The sequence below is a fragment of the Equus asinus genome, chromosome 17, assembly GCF_041296235.1.
Source record: "Equus asinus isolate D_3611 breed Donkey chromosome 17, EquAss-T2T_v2, whole genome shotgun sequence".
Lineage (NCBI taxonomy): Eukaryota > Metazoa > Chordata > Mammalia > Perissodactyla > Equidae > Equus > Equus asinus.
In genome coordinates this window covers 6,489,826-6,510,487 of record NC_091806.1, presented here as the reverse complement: position 1 = coordinate 6,510,487, position 20,662 = coordinate 6,489,826, and the positions used below count along the sequence as shown (strand labels likewise).

The following is a 20,662-nucleotide window of genomic DNA, read 5'->3' as shown; positions in this document are numbered from 1 at the left end:
GGTCTTTTTACATTGATGTTATTAAGAGTTATATTAGCTTCATTTACATGTAATTCCATATCCTTCCCCAGGTTTGCAAAGTTCCCACCTATTATCTCTTTGAACAAGCTCTGCTCCTTTCTCCTTCTCGTCTCCCTCTGGAATACCTATACTCTTTACAGTGGATTTTCTAATTGAGTTGGATGTTTCTTGGAGAATTTCCTCATTTCTTTTTAATCTTTGTTCTCACTCCTCCTCCATCTGTGACATTTCTATATTTCTGTCCTTTAAATTACTGATTATGTTCTCCATTATATCAGCTCTTCTTTTTAAGGATTCCAAATTTTTCTTTGTCTCCTTCATTGTGTTTTCATCCTCAACATTTCTGATTTTTTTTATAATTTCAATCTTTTTCGTGAAGAATTCCCTCTGTTCATTAATTTTATTCCTGAGATCATTGAACTGTCTTTCTGTGTCTTCTTGTAACTTGTTGAGTTTCTTTATGATGACTATTTTGAATTCTGTGTCACTTAGATTGTAAATTTCTGACTTCAGGATTGATTTCTGGGCACTTGTCATTTTCTTTCTGGTCAGGAGTGTTAATATACTTCTTTGTGCTATTTGATTGGGTGGACCTTTGCCATCACACAGTAGTAGTATCTGATTGCACATTCCACCTGCAACCACTGGATGCAGCAAGAGCTGTGTTTTCTTAGCATTCTGTAACCCCTGGCAGATGTGCCTGTCTGTTGGAAGCTGAAGCAGCAGGGCCCTTCTGCATTTGCCCATTGGCCACTACTGCTTTACACATATAGGAGCAGGTGCTGTGATGGGGATACCCTGCTCTGTACAATGGGATGAGCTGGTGCACTGAGTGGAGAGAGGGGTGCTTCCTTTAATGTGTGTGATCCTGTGTGCTGATGCTCTGAACTCACTGCCTGCCTGCCTGCCTGGGCTGCTTGGCCTTGTGTGGATGCCCTCATGATTACTGAGCTGGCTCACTGGAGCATTCCCACAGGCTGGGAGGCAACTCTGAAAGTGCAAACATTCCTATGGAAGGATGCCTCTTCCACCTTCGCCTCTCAGAGCCAGTTGCCAGCCTCCGTGCGAGGTCCCACACCCTAGATAGCTCCCACTCCTCTTGAGGAGGGAGAGGAGATATGCTTAACTCATTCTCATGCTTCCCAGGGGGGTCCAGTACCACCCACTTTCAGACATATGCCTGTGTGGATCTCTCAGCCATCTATTGTGTTGTATGAATATCTTCTGTTGGTTTATGGTTTTCCTTTTCATTGTATCTTGGGGAGAGAGACTAGGGGAGGAGCTCACTCCACCATGATGTTGACAGCCCTCTCCCCTTGGGAGGATATTGATTACTGTTTTCATCTCCTTACTAGAGATTTGTCTATTCATATTCTCTATTTCTTTTTGATTCAGTTTTGGAAGGTTGTATAATTCTAAGAATTTATCCATTTCTTCTAGATTATCCAACATGTTGGTTTACAGCTTTTCATAGTACTCTCTTATAATCCTTTGTGTTTCTGTGGTGTCTATTGTAATTTCTCCTCTTTCATTTCTGATTTTATTTATTTGAGACTTCTCTCTTTTTTTCTTAGTGAATCTAGCTAAAGCTTTGTCAATTTTGTTTGCCTTTTCTAGGAACCAGCTCTTAGTCTCATTGATCTTTTCCTTTGTCTTTTTAGTCTGTATTTCACTTATTTCTGCTCTGATCTTTATTATTTCCAACCAAATACTGATTTTGGATTTCATTCATTCTGCTTTTTCAAATTCCTTTAGCTGTAATTTTAGATTGCTTATTTATCTATTTTTTCAAGGTCTGCTTTTTGGTGAAGAAGATTGGCCATGAGCTAACATCTGTTGCCAATCTTCCTCTTTTTGTTTTCCCACCCAAAGCCCCAGTACATAGTTGTACATCCTAGCTGTAATTCCTTCTAGTTCTTTTATGTAGGATGCCACCATAGCATGGCTTGATGAGCCGTGTGTAAGTCTGCACCCTGGATCTGAACCAGTGAACACTGGGCCACCAAATTGGAGCACATGAACTTAACCACTATGCCACAAGGCTGGCCCTTTAGATTGACTATTTGAGATTTTTCTTGTTTCTTGATGTAGGCCCAGATTGCTATAAACCTCTCTCTTAGTAATGCTTTTGCTGTATCCCATAGATTTTAGTATGTTGTATTTTCATTTTCATTTGTCTCCAGTTAGTTTTGATTTCTCTTTTTATTTCTTCATTGACACAATAGCTGTTCAGCAATGTTTTGTTTAATCACCATACATTTGTGACTTTTCCAGTTTTCTTCTTATAGTTGCATTCTGCTTTCAGACTGTTGTGGTTGGAAAAGATGCTTGATATTATTTCAATCTTCTTAAATTCATTGAGTCTTGTTTAGTGGCCTGATATGTGATCTATCCTGGAGAATGTTCCATGTGCACTCAAAAAGAAAATGTATTGTGCAGTTTGGGGTTGGAATGTTCTGTAGATATCTATTAAGTCCTTCAGGTCTAATGTGTCATTTACGGTCATGGCCAATTTTTTTGGAAGTGGGTGGCTGGGTCCTTTTTCCTAGTCTGTCTTTGTCTGGAAGCTCCATTGAAACTTGTCCACCTTTGGTGACCCTGCTGGTATTTGAACTACCAGTGGCCTAGCTTTCAGCATCACAGCAACACACAGCTACAACAGTATGGTAACTGGCAGATGGGTTTTGTGAGTCCCTGACCAGGAAAGGAACCCAGGCTGCAGATGTGAGTATGCCTCGTCTTGGCCACCTGTTGATTTGTTCTTTGATATTATTCTTCTCTTGCTGTTAAAGAGAAGATTCCTTTTCCTCTTTGGTTAGATCCCCCAAATACCCAAAACCTTATTTATTTGGAATATGCCATCTCTATTTCATTTATAAAGAGTACTTCAGTGTAATTGCTGCTATTGACAAAGGGGTATTGGAATCAGTTTGCCAGTGTTACTTTTTTACCTCTAAGATGATATGTTGATAGTAAAACCAAAAGTGCATTATCGTATCTGATTATAGACCCTTAAAGTTAATTTTTAATAACTCTGTCAGCTATAGAGCTTAGAAATGAATCTGTTATCTGATTCTGTTACCAGAGACTTCTGCTCAACCAGGAGATATCTTTGAATTTCAGGGGATACATGGGATAATTCCTACAATTTTTCAAAAATGAACACAAAAGGAGTAGAAAGAGTGTAAACATAGTTGCTTTCCACTTGTGTGTTGTTAGGCCTTTCCCGTAGCCTCTTTCTGCTTCAGCTTTCTTATTTTTCGAATGAGGAGATTGAAGAAGTGATCTCAAAGTATTTGGAGTTTTCTTTCCTCCCATCATTAAAATTCAAAGGATGTTGAAATTCATTGCCTGATGATAAATGAGGCACTTAAAGAGGTAAATATAGTGCCCTGATTAATAACACAGTAGCATTCGGTACAGGATGGAGAGTAATCTTGTAGAGACTTAGCAAATCTCCTCACTTCTGATTTTCCTTCTTTCTGCTATGCCTGCTGGGTATTAAATGAACTGTTCCTCAAAAAGGACACCTGGAACTTCAGAATAAAGCATGATAGGAATGTGGAAAAACGTGATACAAATTCTTAAACATTTATACTTCTCCAGAATCTTTGTTTTGGCTAATATCCCCACTGTTTTCCTGCCATGTATTAAGTATTCAATAAATTACAGATATTAAATTTTTTTGGAAGATTCACCCTAAGCTAACATTTCTTGCCAATATTCTTCCTTTTTTCTCTTCTTTTTCTCCCCTCAAAGTGCCAGTACACAGTTTTGTATAGTCATAAGTTCTTCTGGTTCTTCTATATGAGCCACTGCCGCAGCATGGCTACTGACAGATGAGTGGTGTACTTCTACACGTGGGAAACAAACTTAGGAAGCCAAAGCAGAGCATGCATAACTTTAAACACTAGGCCATCAGGGCTGGCTCTACATATTTTTATGACATGAATTTATATGGAGAAAGTTGAAGTCAAAAAGAAACAAATGACTAAACCCATTAAACAGTAAGCAATTTGGGCACAGGAATTGTAACTGTTTCTCATCCAGCTCTGTATCTTCAGAGTCTAATATGGTTTATGGCACAGAGTAGGAAATTAATGAATGAATATTGAATATAAATAAGACTAATCCTATCCCTGAGGGTCAGGAAGGGTATAATAATAACAACCACTACCACCATCACAACAAATATTTATTTAGAAACTTTTGTGGCCACATAATAAGAACTTCCCATTCATTATCAAAAATTGTTATATGATTCTCATTCCCATAAGCAATGAATAAGAATTACCCTTAGTCCACCTCCTCATTAAACTTTTTAGTTTTGGGCAATCTTGTGAAGGGGTAATGATATATCCTTTTGGTTTCATTTATGTTATGCTGAGTGCTAATTATTAGAGCCTCTTTCATAAGTTTATTAGTTATTTGGATGTTTTTTCTTTTGAAAAGTGCTTATTAAAGTCATTGTCAATTTCCTACTGAATCTTCTTATCTTCTGTTTGTTCTATCATGTCTTATGATTATATGTGCTGCGAGTGTCTTCTCTCAGTTTACTACGTGATTTTCACTCTCTTTATGATATCTTTTTGTGAACAGAACTTCATTTTTTTTAAAAGACTGGCACTTGAGCAGTTGTCAATCTTCTTTTCTTCTTCTTCTTCTTCTCCCCATAACCCCCCAGTACATAGTTGCACATTCTAGTTGTACGTCCTTATGGTTATGCTATGTGGGACGCCACCACAGCATGACTTGATGAGTGGTGCCATGTCCATGCCCAGGATTCGAACCAGCAAAACCGTGGGCTACTGAAGTGGAGTGCAGAAACTTAACCACTCAGCCACAGGGCCAGCCCCAGAACTTCTTCATTTTAATCATCAAATTCATCAAATTTTCTTTTATGGTTAATGCTTCTTGTGTCTAGTTTAATAAAGTCTTCTCCCAAGGTCATGAAAATATTTCCCTATATTATCTTACATGTGTTTTATCATTCTGCCTTTCAAGTCTAGGTCTCTATTTACGTGAAATTGCTTCTCGTGTATTGTGTGAGGTAGAGACTAATATTGAACTTTATACTTATGGATACTAAATTGTCTTTTCACTATTTTTTTTAAAAGAAGATCTCCTTTTATTGGAAAAGTCAGACATGCATGTGGGGAAAACTAGCACACCATTGCCAGACATAGCAGTGTTCCATACACAAATATTTGTTGCACATCTACTATACAAGCTATAATTGGCTAAGTTATTCAACCTACTGTAATTTTAAAAAATCCTAAATTCTATGGCTTAAAGTCAATCCATTATGGGTCAGCAGTGGCTCCCTGCTATAATTGGTGACCAAAAAAGCAGACTATTTTTCATTATACCTAGTCACCAACATTTCTGACCTTATATACAGCTTACTATTCCTCCTGCTAGCAACATATTACTCTCTCTCTCTCTCCCTGTCTCTCTCTCTGTCTCTCTCTCTCTGTCTCTCTGTCTCTCTCTCTCTCTCCTCAAGGGAGACAAGCCAAAACTCCCATCCAGGCATGTGTCATCAAGCACAAAGTTCAAGATTACTGGTATTGTAGGCTAGGTGTGTCCGTTTCTCACTCCATCCCCCTCCTACTCACCAAATATATCCCTGTGCTAATCTCTGGAACCTGTGAAAATGTTATGTTACATGGCATAAGAGATTTTCAGATGAAATTAAGATTGCAAACATTAAAATAGAGAGATTATCTTGGCTTTTCTGAATGGGCCCAATCTAATCTCAGAAGCCCTTAAATGCAAAGAACTGTGTTCAGCTAGAAGAAGAAGGGTGATGTTGCAGAGCAGAATCGTGTGGTTGTCTGCCTGGTGCTCACTACCTCTTAGGAATTCCTGAAATCCCATTGGACAGACACTAAGAAGGCCCTTAATGTCCTTTGATTAGGCTTCAATGTTGCTGTCTTGTTGGAGTCCTTGGCTCTGCATTCCTGAGAGTGCCTTTTCTGTTATCTTCCACAACCATATCAGAAATGAGTATTAAAGAATTTGACCTCCTTTGAAAATGAGCCGTTCCTCATCTTATTTCCTACTGGTTGAGTCCTAGGGGTTGCGTTATGTCTTAGTCATAGATATTTTTTAGTTTGGACATGGTAGTTTCTTTGACAATACAACTCTCTTAGAAAGCTATTTGATCCCATAAGCCGAAAGCCACACCCATATTCTTGTCAATATAAGGTTCTTAGATTTCTAGACATGTTTCTAAGGCATACTTCTATATTTCTATGTTTCTTAATCCCATACCTCTCTCTATCTCTCCCTCTCCTCCCCCTACCTACCTAATAGTGAATTCTATGAGCCAGGATCATATGGCTTAATGAAAGAGCAATATTTTCCCAAGCCATGTTGTCCAGTTGGGAGCCTCAACCTTCACTGTGTCTTTGTTCTGATCCATTTGTGTCTCAATAGTCTCATAGCACTTTGCATATACATCTGTCCTAGAACTGATTGCAATTTTACATTTCTCCGCAAATTGCTCTGAAGTCATTAGACACAGAGACTTTGTCTGATTCATCTTGCATATTCATCTTCTAGCACATAGTCTGGTAAATAATTGTTGGCTCACTAACAGTGTATTAAAACCACGAGTGCATCTGAAAGGGTTAACATGCCCAAGTGCTTGTTTAACTCAGAGGGGCCTCAGTTGCAAAAACAAAGGAGTTCACCATGGTCTATAATTATTCATATGCTGATTAGAGATTTAGGCCATTGGGAGGTGGTAGTTATTGAATTGATCATTAAAATAATATATGGTTACTTGGGCCAAAGTTGCCAAGTTAATACCTATGCATCCGAAGGAAATATTGTTGTGCCAACAGCACGGTCAGAAGTGTACAAAATGTGGTGTCTAGCTTCTCTAATTGGGAAGAACCATCTCCTCAACTTTGTAGAGCAGATATGGCCAAAGCATAAATATGACCATAGCTGGACAAGCTTGAACTGAAGTAAACTACAGCTTATAATATTGGGGAATTGCTTGCAATTGAAAGAAATCAAACTGACAAGTTCAGATGCAACTGTCTATGGAATTTTTAAACTAGGAATTGAGTAGTATGAAAACTAATAACCCTATGCTTCATTTTTGGTGGGAAAAGTGCCTATACTGTATTTTCTACAATTTTTTAATTGACGACTTTGTGATCTAGGAAGAAGCACTTCTTATGCGAAAATGAGGGTCTCTGTGTCTAAGGGTTGTATTTAGACAAGATTCTTCAAAAAGTCAGTGTGCAATGGCAATTGAATATGACTCACTCCACGTTAAAACATTGCAAAGGATTTGCTAAAATAAGCTTACAAAGGATCCATTCGAAAAGGTGGGCCTATAAAAACCTAGAATAACTACAATGAATTGAAAACATTTTTCTTTTAATGTTTATTTTCAGAATTTTTTTGGATAATTTTATTTTATTTTGGAAACAATTTCCTGTCTCTTGGAAAATAAACTCTCAATGCATACTGCATACTCTCTTTCTCCCTTGTAAAACCCATGCTAGGATGATTTGCTAACTTTGTTTTACCTCTTGATGAAGAGTGTGGACTGGCAGAAGCCCTCTCAATATGTTACTTTGATTTTATGTTCTTGGATTTTTGTATCGCAACTTGATGACCCTGAGTCTTGACAGATTTGTTTCGAGGCCCTTCTTCGACCTTGCTATTCTTAGTGCATTTTGTTAAGGCTGTTTACAATATGTGTTGTATAAAGGTATTTTTGTTGTTCTTGTTGTTTTCTGCATTTTTTCCCTGCCTTTGCTTCTCTAACTTCTGGGAGTTGGTTTAACTCTGATACTTGCTCAAAATAACACCTTCCCTGATTATCAATCCTCATGGGGACGTGAAGAATCTTCTTTCTTGTCTATAGCGGCGATTTCAGTGAATGTTTTAGATGTCGCAGACAGGATTGACATCTCTGTCCTGGACATTTGGCTGGCATTTTGCATGCTGTCTGTGTGAGTTCCCATCTGGCCAGTGTTAGTGAACCCTGGCGGCCAGCCCTTAGCTCCGTCTTTACAGGTGTTGAATTTAGTGGGTCCTTTCAGGCCTAGATTTATCTTAGTAAGCCAATAAAACTCCTGCCTCCTTACTAAAATGTAAGAATTTTAAAGGGAATCACTTTTATAACTTCCTTTTGCAAATGCAAATCGTCTTGGGACCTATGAAGTGCCATTTTGTTTTAAAATAATTTCTTCTGCTTCTCCCTACAAAAGAAAATTGGAAATACCCCGATCAATATGGACTGCTTATAAAACATTTGGCAAGTCTGCCACTTTTTTCTTTTTCATATATGCATCTTACTTTAAATTAAAATTTTAGAAATAATGTTTAGATGGTTGCTTCCTCTGTTTAACCATTCTGATAACTATTTAAAACCTACAGAATAAAATGGGATCATGAGAGGAAGGAAAATAACAGAAAAAGAGAAGCTTGGGTCCTTAAATTTCATTGCTCCCTGGCTGTTGAAGAGAAGGGCCAGCAATTCTGTAACAGGGGATAGAACTGATTTCAATTCCTATCTCTGTGTAATTCTCATGTGGAGTCAACCGATTTGCACCTTGGCAACAGGCTTCTGTCCTGGTTGTGACTGTGCCACTGGTCATCTAGACACAGATTTGGTACATAATAGTCATCAACGGGTTTCTGTTGAATGGATGTGGTAAATAAAAACCCCTCTGCCTTTCTCTTATTATGCATTAACAATTATCTTATCATCTCATTAACCATTTTATGAGCCTCATCTATTTGCTAAGACAGTGTAGATACTTTATTTACAACTCATTTAATTAATCTTACAATATCCCTTGAGGCAGGCATTATTATCATACTGTTGGAGATTAGGAAATTGGAGCTCAGAGGTGTTTAAAGACTGGCCCAAGGTGATACAACAGTTAAATGCTAGAAGACAGATTTGAAATCTGATTTGCTTGTCTGCAAAGCCCATGGAAGCTGTATCATTCACGTTAACACTGTCTTTATAGAGCAAAATACCATATTATGGGAAACTTCTTGTTTGTACCAAACAGAAACTCATTTAGGCTAGCTTATGAAAAAATAAATAATAACAACAGGAATTGTATTATAAAAATTCACAATTATATCCTGAAACCGAAGTGCAGACATGCAGACAAAATCAGAAATTGGGAGAACCCAGGAACTGAGATCATTCTGTTACAAAGCTTTCAGTCGAGTGGGAATACAGGAGTTAATTGAATAATCACACAGGCACATGGAAAATGTCCCTGTGTTAAGTGCCTTGAGGGAGAAGTCCGTGGTGCTATGAGAAGAATTTGGTTCAGTCTTGCACAGAAAATCACGTGTGCCCTGATCTGAACATTGAGGAGGCATTAAGTAAAATTAAAAGATGATCCCTCCTGTTCACAGTCCCCTTACCTTTCAAGACTCCACTCAAAATTTTCTCTTCCCAAAAGACCTTCTCTGACCTTCCCAATGTAAACTGCATCCCCACGATTATTTGCTCACATTTTGTTGCACTTTTATTTCATGTCACTTTAATGCAGTGTACAATTATTTGTGTGTGTTGATTTTTAAAATTTCTATTTTTCCTTCTATACTATGTAGTTAATATAAAAATCTGGGCCACCTTTGAGAATGTACCTGCTTTAAGCCAATCATCTGTGACCAAAGTCAAGGGTCATGAATAAAAACACAGCTGTCACAGTGATCAGTGGTGTGCAGGGGTGGAAGGTGCAGTTCAGTGAATATTTGAAATTTTGAATATGGGTTGAGATTCTACTGTGTGGATGGCATTATCATAAAGGCTGGGGATACAGATGTAAACACAGGCACAGCTCTGCACTTATAACGCTCTCAGCCTAGTAGAAGGAGTAAGACAATATCCACATACATTTGTAACTCACATAATATTCTAGAAGACAAGGTGTTATGGAAAAAAGGAAAGCAGGGAGGGAAAACAGGAATTGCAATTTTAAATAGAAATGTCAGGGAAGGCCTCCTTGAAAACATGACCTTTAACCAAAAGGTTGAAGGAGGTGAAGACACAAGATATGTGCGCATATATGTTCTCAAAAAAAAGTAGATTCATAACTTGAAGATACTTAAAGAACACTAGGTACAATATTGTGGCTTCTACTCTCCCTTCTTCTCATGATTCCCCTTTCAGTTAATGTCACTTCACTTTTCTTATCTTAGCTCTTATCCAGATTGCCAGGATGGCCCCAGTGCATTTCGATGCAGTGACACAGAATCAATGATGACAATTTTTTAAAAAGTATTAGTGCAACATCAAAGTCTTGCACGTTATACGATTTGGTGGTGGAATCTTCTTTTATGATCTGAATATAGACTAACAATTAAACTGTTTCCATCAAATGAATCAGACAAGATGGAAAAATGAGTGTATGTGAACTGTTATATGCCTGTGTTATTCTATATCAGTAGAAGTAAACAACCAATAAAGCTCTAAATATGGTACTAGTTAACCTGTGTTCTTTCGCGAATTTATTCATACATCATTTAAGTAAGAAGTTAATGTCTACAATGTACTTGGTTCTGTGCACTAGAAATACACTGGAAAACAAGACAAATCTAAATGCTACACAAATGGAGGTAAATATACACTGAGAGTTTAAATATTTACCTTTGTAGTATCAATTTCATATCTATGTCTTGGTTCCCAAAACAGATTAGAATCTCCTGAAAGGAGCTGGGTATCTCTCTATTGCAGAAACACATGTAGTGCAGTAATCTGTGTTGGCACTAACTTATTTCAAATTGTCAGTATGTAGTGATAGAACTCATGCTGACATTAAAACTCATCTAGTCTACCTACCCCCCCCCCCCCACACACACACCACATTTTAGAGCTAACAACACTGAGAAATATAAAGAGACTTGCATGAGATCGGAGACTTAGTTGCAGTGTTTGGACTTGAAATGAGAACATCTGGGTACTATTTGCATTGCAACATCCCATTGAGTCTGCCTTCCTTCTCTTTCTCCTCATTAAAATGGCTTACTTGAGAAATGTGTGTGGATGTACATAAATTATGTCTCTACCTATATGGATATAGATACAGATATATATCTCGCCCCACACATAATGGATTTAAGTAAACATTATCTATTATAAGCCTTATCTATTTATATATATATATATATACATCATTCATCATCTCAGTATACATACAAAATGTATACATAATACGGGAAAATATTATTCTTTTAAAGTTTTTCTCTGAAATCTTACCACATCTCTGATAACACATTCTCACAATACCCTCAATTTAACATCATTCATCCTATAAATTTTTTCCTGAATCTCAACTTCCTGGCTGACAATATCTTCCTAGAAGTTTCAGCCTATTCTAATTGTTTCAAGCAGCACCAAACCGAGTACCTTAAACATAGTAAATATTTAGTAGTTAATTCTAAGTTAAATATTTATACAGTTTATTACTCAATTAGACCACAATTTCCTCAAGGATAGGAAACATGTCCTATACTGGTTTATTTCTCCACAGTTTTGGGTACATTTGTGAGTACATAGACGCATACAGGAGTTTATAACTGGAAGAGACTTTAAGGATAATCTAATTTAGTCTTCTCATTTTGCAGAAGACAAAACACTTTTAGCAAAGTAAAATAAGGCTTTTTCTGGTAATGGAGCTATTTGGTTGTACTGAAAATAAAATCCTGGTCTCATAACATTCTGATATACTATATTGAAATCCTCAATTTATATCCAATAAATATTTGTTGAACTGAACTGAACTTTGTAGTGTGTGCATGAGAGAATATGTAAGGTGTATTCCTACTGAGACAAATTTGAAATATTATTGATAGTATGTATTCGTTTGCAGAGACAGATACAGTAAGTAAAATGGAGATAGCTCTATACTTAATACAACCCACTCAGGTACTTTAAATAGAATAAATATTTGAAAAAATCATGATGACAATAAAGTTAATTGTTCTCACCATGTCAAGATTGGCATTTTTGTTCTACATCATGAATATCTGACAATCATCAGCTTGAGTCACCACCCATGACATTTGCTTCTTCTCTTAACATACTATTGTGTAAAAAGAATCCTCCTTTATTTGATTAATATATCATGCTGCTTAAAAATCTCTGAAGCTCCCCAAGCTTGCCTTCAGTTTTCCCTTGGAACTCAAGTGACAGGAGTTTGTCAAGAAAAGACATTAGGGTGGACATACCTAAAAGAACCACAGCATTTAACAAAGGCTAATGCCCTTTACAGATGAGAAATGGAGGCACAGAATGAGGAAGCAACTTCTCTAAGCTTCCATGGGTGGAAGTAAAATTGGGAAAAGAACTCAGGCCCCCGACTTCATTTAACATATCTTGTGGTTCCTGTTTGATACTGATGTATAGTCTCAGGTTTTGTGTTTCTGAAAATGATATTATTTTGTCTTCATTTGGGAAATACATTTTTGCCGGTTACAAGATTCTAAGTTAACAAGTTTTGGTTTTTGGGTTCTTTTCTTCCTATCAGTACTTTACAGATGTTGTTCCACTTTCTTCTGACTTGTATTTTTCCCAATAAAAGTCTCTGTTTTTTTTTTTTTTTAATCTTTTGTTCCTCTATAGGTAATAGGGTTTTTTTTTCTTTGCTTATCAAATTTACTTGTATTAAGGAGTATGATTCTGATGTTTCTCTGTGCTATTTTCTTCAATTTTCTCTGGTTTCATTGAGCTGGGTGTATAGTTCTCACGAAATTTGGAAAAATTTTAGTCATTATTTCTACAGATATTTTTTCTGCCCAAGCTTCCCAGTTCTGAGGCATCATTACATTTATATTAGGCTCTTTAAATTGCCTTGTAGCTAATTGATGCTCTGTTGGCTTGAATTTTTTTTTATCCTTTTTAATCTGGATTTCATTCTGGATAATTTCTATTTCTATGTCTTAAAGTTACATTTGCATCTGGAGTGTCTAATCTGTTTCTAATCCTATCCGGTATATATTTTTATCTGAGACAATATATTTTCTATCTGTAGAAATTCAATTTGGGTCATTTTTATATCTCATGTAACATGTTCATACTTTTCATCTACCTTATTGAATATATGGAGCATACTTATAATAGCAGTTTATCATCTTTGTCTATTAATTCTTTTATCTAAGTCAACTCAGGGTCTGTTTCTGTAAACTGATGTTTCTTTTAATTATAGGACAGATGTTTCCACTTCTTTGCATGACTGGTAATTTTTTATTAGATGCTAGACAGTGTAAACTCGACGTTAGTGGTAACTGAATTTTTCCTGTTATTGTTCCTCCTAATATTTTTGATGTTGAGTTATGGTACTACTTAATTTCTTCTAAAACATCCTTTTACGATTTATTTAGTGGTTTCAGAGCAGCCATTAATCTACAGCTCATTTGATCTCAATTCTGAGGAAACATCCTCTGAGGTCACTATTCAGTGATCCATTTGTTAGGAAGTCTTCCCACTCTGTATGGTGGGAACTTGACTTTTCCTCTTCCTGTGTGAGCAGCAAGGATTTTTCCACCGCTTTTTTCTGCTGAGTCTTTTTCCAGAATTGCTAGTTTTCCCACACTTGTGTACTAATCAGTACTCATCTAATCATTTTCATGGAAAATTCAGCAAATATCTGGGGTCTGTTATGCTACTCTCTTCTCTGTGGTATTCTGTCTCTCAAACTCTAGACGTTTTTGCCCCCTCAAACTTTAAACACTGTCTCGTGAACTCAGGTGGAACAAGAGGCTCTGGTCAGATTCCTCCTCCTTGCACAGAGACCTGGAATCTCTCTCCAAGGGGTGAGTAAGGATGTTCATAGGGATCCCCTCATTTGTTTACCTTCTTTCAGAGATTACTCTCCTACACTGTCTATGGTCCAGTGTCTAAAAACCATTGTGTCAGTCAATTCAAGCTGCCGTAACAAAGTACCATAGACTGGGTGGCTTATAAAAAACAGAAATTTATTTTGCACAGTTCTGGAGGCTAAAAATCTGAGATCAGGATGGCAGCATAGTCAAGTTCTGGTGGAGAGGCCTCTTCTGGGCTGCAGACTGTCAACTTCTCATTGTATCCTTCTATGGCAGAAAGAGAGATCTGGGCCCTTTAGCCTCTTATAAAGGCACCAATCTGTCATGGGGACTCCACCCTTATGACCTCATCCAAACCTGGTTACCTCCCAAAGGCCCCATCTCCAAACAGCATCCCATCGGGGATCAGATTTCAACATAAGAATTTGTGCCAGGGAGTGGAGGACAAACATTCAGTCTATAGCACATTGTTTCATATATTTTCTTCATTTTTATTAGCTGAATTCTCTTCATTTTTCATAGATGTATGAAATGTTTAGGGTTGAACTGTGTTTTTAATATTTTTTGTTTAAATATAAAAAGTACCCAGCTTAATTTTCAGCAAATGTTTCTTTAATTGTTTTTTTGAACTTTCATTCAACAGGCTCTAAAAAGTATGTCCTATTCGGTATATGTGAGGCATGAATTTCCTTTTATCCCCTGAATCTCATAAGCACTATTGTGTCAGATTGAGAGAGGCTATTACAAGGCTACTAGCTAGACATTCTTTTAATCCTGACTCTGATTTTCAACTAGACAAGTTTTAGATGGCATAAAGCATTCATGGAAATGGAGTAGAAGAAATAAAGCTGATCAGGTGGGTTGATTCAGATTGTTTACAGCCGTTATTGCTTTGTTAGAGAACTTGCGTTATGTCTTGTAGTAAGTAAGAATCCAAGAGATTTTCGAAACAGGAAGATCTCATCAAACCTGTACAAAAGAGGATTAATCTGGCCACAGAATAAATTGAGATGGAGAGTTTGGGGGCAAGAATGCTTAGAGGGTGTAGCTTATTCTAAGCATGAATTAAGGACTAGAATTAGCACTGTGATGTTTTGTATACACATCCCAATTAAATTAAGGGATGAGCTTAATTGACAGGCAGTGAAATTAACACTGAATCCCCATTGCAAATAATGGATGGCTTTGGGAAAAACAAATGTTATCTCTACCGAGGAAGCTGAACTCACACTGCTAGGAAGTTCAAAATGAAATGACAGCTTATTTCCCAAGCAACCAGGATGTGACATGTACTTTTACCACCTGGATCTGTTCCCCAGAATAGAGGCTTGCTCTATCTCTGGCACAGAAGGTGGGATGTTTAGCCCGTACAACGTGCCAACTTGTGATTCTAAAGAAGGCCACTTAGGGGTGCTGATCTTTTGAGATGAGCACACATATCTAGACCATTGTTCATAATGAATTACTTCTTCTGTATCACCTGCCAACATCTTTCCTTAACCCTACCTGACACATTACCTAGGGAAAAAACACCAGCTTTATTTTTTCTCCTAAAATTTTATCAGGTTGACTTGTTTTTGTTAAACAGAAGGAGATTAATTAAAATGGCTTTTTAAGATGATGAAAATCATTAACATGAGGCAAGTACAGTATCTATGATCGTGTGGGAAGAAGCGTGAACAGAAGAATCAATAGAAACTCAAATCAGCCACCAGCTTATATTTGGGAGATTTTGATAAAAAAATGAAACTGCTTCCCTGAGGCCAAGTCTCAAAAGACCTCAATCAAAAAGAGGAGTACAGAGTATTTTCCAAAAGGGAAAGGGAGCAATTTTATATGGAAACAGAAGTATGCCCAGTGATTCTTTATAGATGCACATGCATTTTTGGAAAGGACTGGATGATAAGCATACCAGGATGTCGGTCTGTGGGACCATGGCAGTGATCAATATTAAGGAGGTAGCCTAGTAAAGGAGAGAGACTGCTATATTTAGAGTTGGGAGAGGGGAGCTTGATTTAAGTTTTCAAATGATGAATTGCATGACCCTGGGCTAATCACCTCACCTCTGCCAGAAGTGATTCCCTTATCTTGAAAATGGGAAGACTGGACTTACTTTGAGCTAAAGTCCCTTCTACTTCTAATTTATTGTGATTTTTTGTTCCATGCCCAGGATATTATGTCCTCAACATGCAAAAGGCAGAGAATGCTTGCAGGCTTTGTAGAACTCAGTGGGCAGTCTTGCTGTGTGTGGATATGCTGTGAATATGTCTCAATGACTCTGCGTATCAGAGAGAGACGGTTTTCCATTTTGGGAAAATATGCATTTATTAAGAAACTCTATTTTTTGCTGGATAATGAAGTTTTATAGAAGGAAATAAATGATTTGTGTCTATTAAAGAAACAGAAGCAACAACGGCTTATTTTTGAGAGCCCCATTAAATGTATTCTGTTTCTTGCACTGTCTCTGTTCATTTGCGTGAGAACTGAAGTGCACAATAAAAAGCTGAATTAAATGAAGGGCTAATGAACCAATTAATTCTTTTTTTTTTCCAAATACAATGAAGGTGCCAAGCAGAATGCAGAGTATCCTGCAGTCGACCCTTGGGTATCTCCTAATGTGACTTTCTCTGACAGGCACAGAATTCATGGCCCTGCTCCCCTCGAGCGTCAGAGCCACCTACCTACTCAATGTAGAGGGGCTTTGACAATAAAATATAACTAGACTTTTAATGAAGCAGCAGTCACACTGAAGGCATGAATTTCTCTCAGCCTCCTATCTTTGGCCTGACATTGGTCTTACTCTTAACCCTAAAAAGCTTTAGTGTGAACTTTAAATTTCTTGATAATACTTTCACCTCTAAAGAGCATCAATGTAATCCTAAACTCCTTGACAAGTTTTCATGAATTTGATAGACAGCAGTAGAGTATATGGTTTGCAGTGTATCCAAATTAAATAGAGCTGATGTTTAATAGCAGCTTTGTGACCTTGAACAAGTTACTTAACATCTCTGAGCTTCAGTATTCTCATCTACAGACTGGTACAATAACAATCCTTCTTTAGGGAGTTGCTGTGATTATTGCATAAAATGATTCATTTCAAATGGTTAACAAAATGTTAAGCACATAGTAAATACTCGAGGAATGGCAGTTGTCATTATTCTCTGCTCCATTCTTGGAAATACATAATAGTATGGTTTCCTCATTGTAGAGTGTGATGAACAATTTTCCTCCAAGGTGGTAGAAAAGTCTCTAGGACCAAAGGGCCCTTTACAGCTGATATTGGCATTTCACTGGGTGTTATTTTACCAGGATTTTCTACTCTTACCTTATGAACATGCACAGTCAAATTCTTGCATAGGTACAATGGGACGTGATTCCCTGATGACCCGGGCAAGAGGAAAATACAGTGTGGCCGGCTACTCATGTCCCATCTTTATCCTTAGCAGCCAGACACTGAAGCTCTTTCTACCTCATTTATCTCTCTTGCTTTTATAACTAAAGCAATCTCTTAGAATGATGTGAGGATTAGATGAATTAATGCGAATATTTCTTTAAAAAATAAAAACAAATGATTAACATAGTGCACACTCTTCTCAGTGCTTATGAGACTAGCACTTCATCACCATAGCAATGGAGGTGTTCTGGAGCTATCTCCTTCTGGCTCATGAGAGCCGATTGTTAAATATTAGAGAATTTTGTGAGCTGTTTGTTGAACTGTTAATAGCTTGTAATAGGCATTGGTACGAGTGTTTACACCATAGAGATTGGCAGACACCACATCACTGTGAGGCACTCTGAACCCTGTGAGGCAGAGGCTATTATCATCAATCTCATTTTACAGCTGAGGCGCTGAACAATAAGTAACTTGTCCAAGACTCATAGTGAGTTTCAGAGCTGAGAGTCAAACCCATGCAGTCTGACTTCTAAGGTTACACACTTAACCTCTATAATTTGATGCTATCCACTTTAAGTATTACATAGCAAATGCTCAGTAAATATGAGCTATTATTAACATGGAGAAAAGCATTTCCCTTACTGCTTTTCTGTTTTCCTCTTTCTCTCTTCTCCTCCATTTGTCACATAATGTCAAGTTTTGACCTTGTGTGTGCAGGAAAGAACTAAATTTTATTATTATTATTTCTATAGCACTGAAATCATTAGAAGGAGCTACAGATTTGGATCATCAAGTCTCTTTACTATGCACGGGTTTGGGTAGAGGAGGCAGTATAGTTGCATATTGGCTGTGGTCTGAGCTGTTGGGAGCAGGAGTGGACATGACATTTGTGAGTATGCCCCCTCCCTGCTGCAAATGGAAAGAAGCCTATAAGGAAGAAGAGTGACAGTGGTAGAGGGTGTCTATCTGGCTTCTATCTCTGCAGAAGGTTGCCGGGGCTAAGCTCCCAGAAGCACATTGGCTCCAAAACAACCTAGCAGTGTCATTTCTTCCCTTTGTTTACACTAACTGGTTGTGGTTTGGTATTTAAAATGCCTGAGAGCCAAGCTCTGCTATGCCACTTGTGAGCTGTGGGACCTGTGGGAAAATGAATATGCTAAGTATGTTTCTTCAAGAGTAAAATGTGAAGAGTGGTAATACCTATGTTTCTGGCTTGTGGTGATACTTGAAGGTGATAACATGATGTAAGAGCTGCAAACCAGGAAGTAGTATACAAATATCAAGGCAGTGTTGTTAGCAGAGACCACAGGTGCTATACTCACGTGAAAGTCTTCACTCTCTCTCTGAAGTTAAGAATCAGACACATCAACAATTACCAAGCACTTATGTACCAGACTTTGCAATGAGCTGGGGACTTCAAGACGTCCCTCACAAAGTCTTTGGCTTCAAGGTACTCAGAGACTATAAAGCTAAACAACACATAAAGATAACTTTAATAAATTCTGGAGCAATCCATAACATGGACTGCGTAATTCTTCCTTGAAGTGTTAGAGGTCATCAGAGAGAAAGACATCAGTGTGCCTAATATAAAAGGTAGTATGGGAATTCTAGATAGAGAGACTAGCTGAGCCTAAATCCAGAAAGTTAAAGGAGCCTGGCTCATTTAGGGAAGTAATCTGGCATGAGTAGAGTGTACAGTTTGGGCTGGAGCCATAAACTTACTAACTTTGAACTTCAAGTCCCACATCTTATTTAATATTTATCTTTCAAGTTCACCTTACTTTATTAAGGATGTTCCTTTCATTTGCAAAGTATCAAGAGGTGGACACATAATGCGTATATACATTCTCACTATTAAAATTTTCAATCATACATAACATAAAGAAACCGTGAAAATCTCTCTGTCGTCCTCATTTGCAATTTCTTTTCCAAAATTAATTGTGGTTAACTCTTGAGAGACATTCTTGCAGCATCTTTTAGACTTTAGCATGGATCTCTAAATGGACAGTTAAGATTGATATGTGTGTGTTCTTTCTTACCTTTAATTTCTTGCATTTCTTTTACTTAACTACATTTTTTCCTACAACTTGCTTTTTTTATTTAAAAATACATAGTGTGATATCTTGTTAAATAGCAGATGTGGGTCTATATTATACTTTTTTCAGATGTTATTTTATTGTTATAATCAGCATGATCATTATAAAAACACCACATAAACATATTGACACATTCAAGCAGTACCAAAAAAGTCTAAAGTTAAAAGGGAGTCTCTTTTCTTACCCGACCTCACACTTTCCAAATGTAAATATTACGTATAATTTTTCCTTCTAGAGATTTCTAATTCCTATGCATATATCTATTTCTCTCTATCTATATGCACATATGTGTACGTGTAAAATGTTATACACATATATAAAAGTTTTAAACAAATAGGAGTATTATAGACAAACCATGCTATATCTTGCCTTTAAAAAAAAGCTAAGAAATAGAACTTTGACAACTTTATTTATCACTCCATACAAATAACCATATTGGTTTGAATGGTTAATGGTATCCTTACCATGTGGATAACAAGTAGTTTGTTTATCCAGTCTCCTATTGATAAATGTAGGTTAATTCTAGATTTTTGCTACTACAAATATTACTGTATTATGTACCCCCTATACACAAGGCTTCATTCTTGTGCAAAATTGTCAAAGTATATATAAGCCAGGTTCTACTAAGATGCATTTCTAACAGTAGTGAGCCAGTTTACTATACATTCTTTAATTCTCTACATGTACTCATTCTTTCAATGATAATTTTATGAGCACCGATTAAGTTTCAGACATTATTCTAGGGAAGAGATGGGATGACAAGTAAGAGAAACGTCATTGCTGAGCTTATGGAGCCCACGTTCTATTTGGCAAAAGATAGGTAATAAAGAAAAATAGGAGGGTAAATGGAGAGATGGATATATAAAAAGATGGATGGATGGATGGATGGAAGGCTAGACAGATAGACAGATAGATATAAAAGGGAAATTACATAGTGTGATTAGCAATATGTAGTATATAGATGGAGTAATAAAATAGACAGTAACTGGGAAAAGAGAGCCACTTTAAATACAACTGGTCTCTCTGAAAATGTGCTTTGAACGGAGGCTTTAATGACCACATTCAAAAGAAAATTACAAAACTGATAGATAAAGCCAGTATTTCATTATTACTTGCTTCTTTACAATAGGGATGCTGCATACTTTTTCATAAGTTTTTGAATGTTTTGTCTTTATTTTTCTATCAATTGGTTCTTCATCTTCACCTATTTCTGTGTTGAGTTAGAGGTATTTCCCTCACTGATTTATAATGTATGAGCCTTTACTTTTTTAAATGCTTAAATTAAATTTTCAAGACTTAAATTTGCTCCAAATTTATGCATTAATATATTGGG

General features: G+C 37.0%; 1 protein-coding gene across 11 annotated transcripts in view; it reads left to right on the top strand.

The window, feature by feature from the left end:
- Positions 1–20,662, top strand: part of LRRC4C (leucine rich repeat containing 4C) — a 1,166,212-nt gene that overhangs the window by 930,727 nt on the left and 214,823 nt on the right. The window lies entirely within an intron of this gene.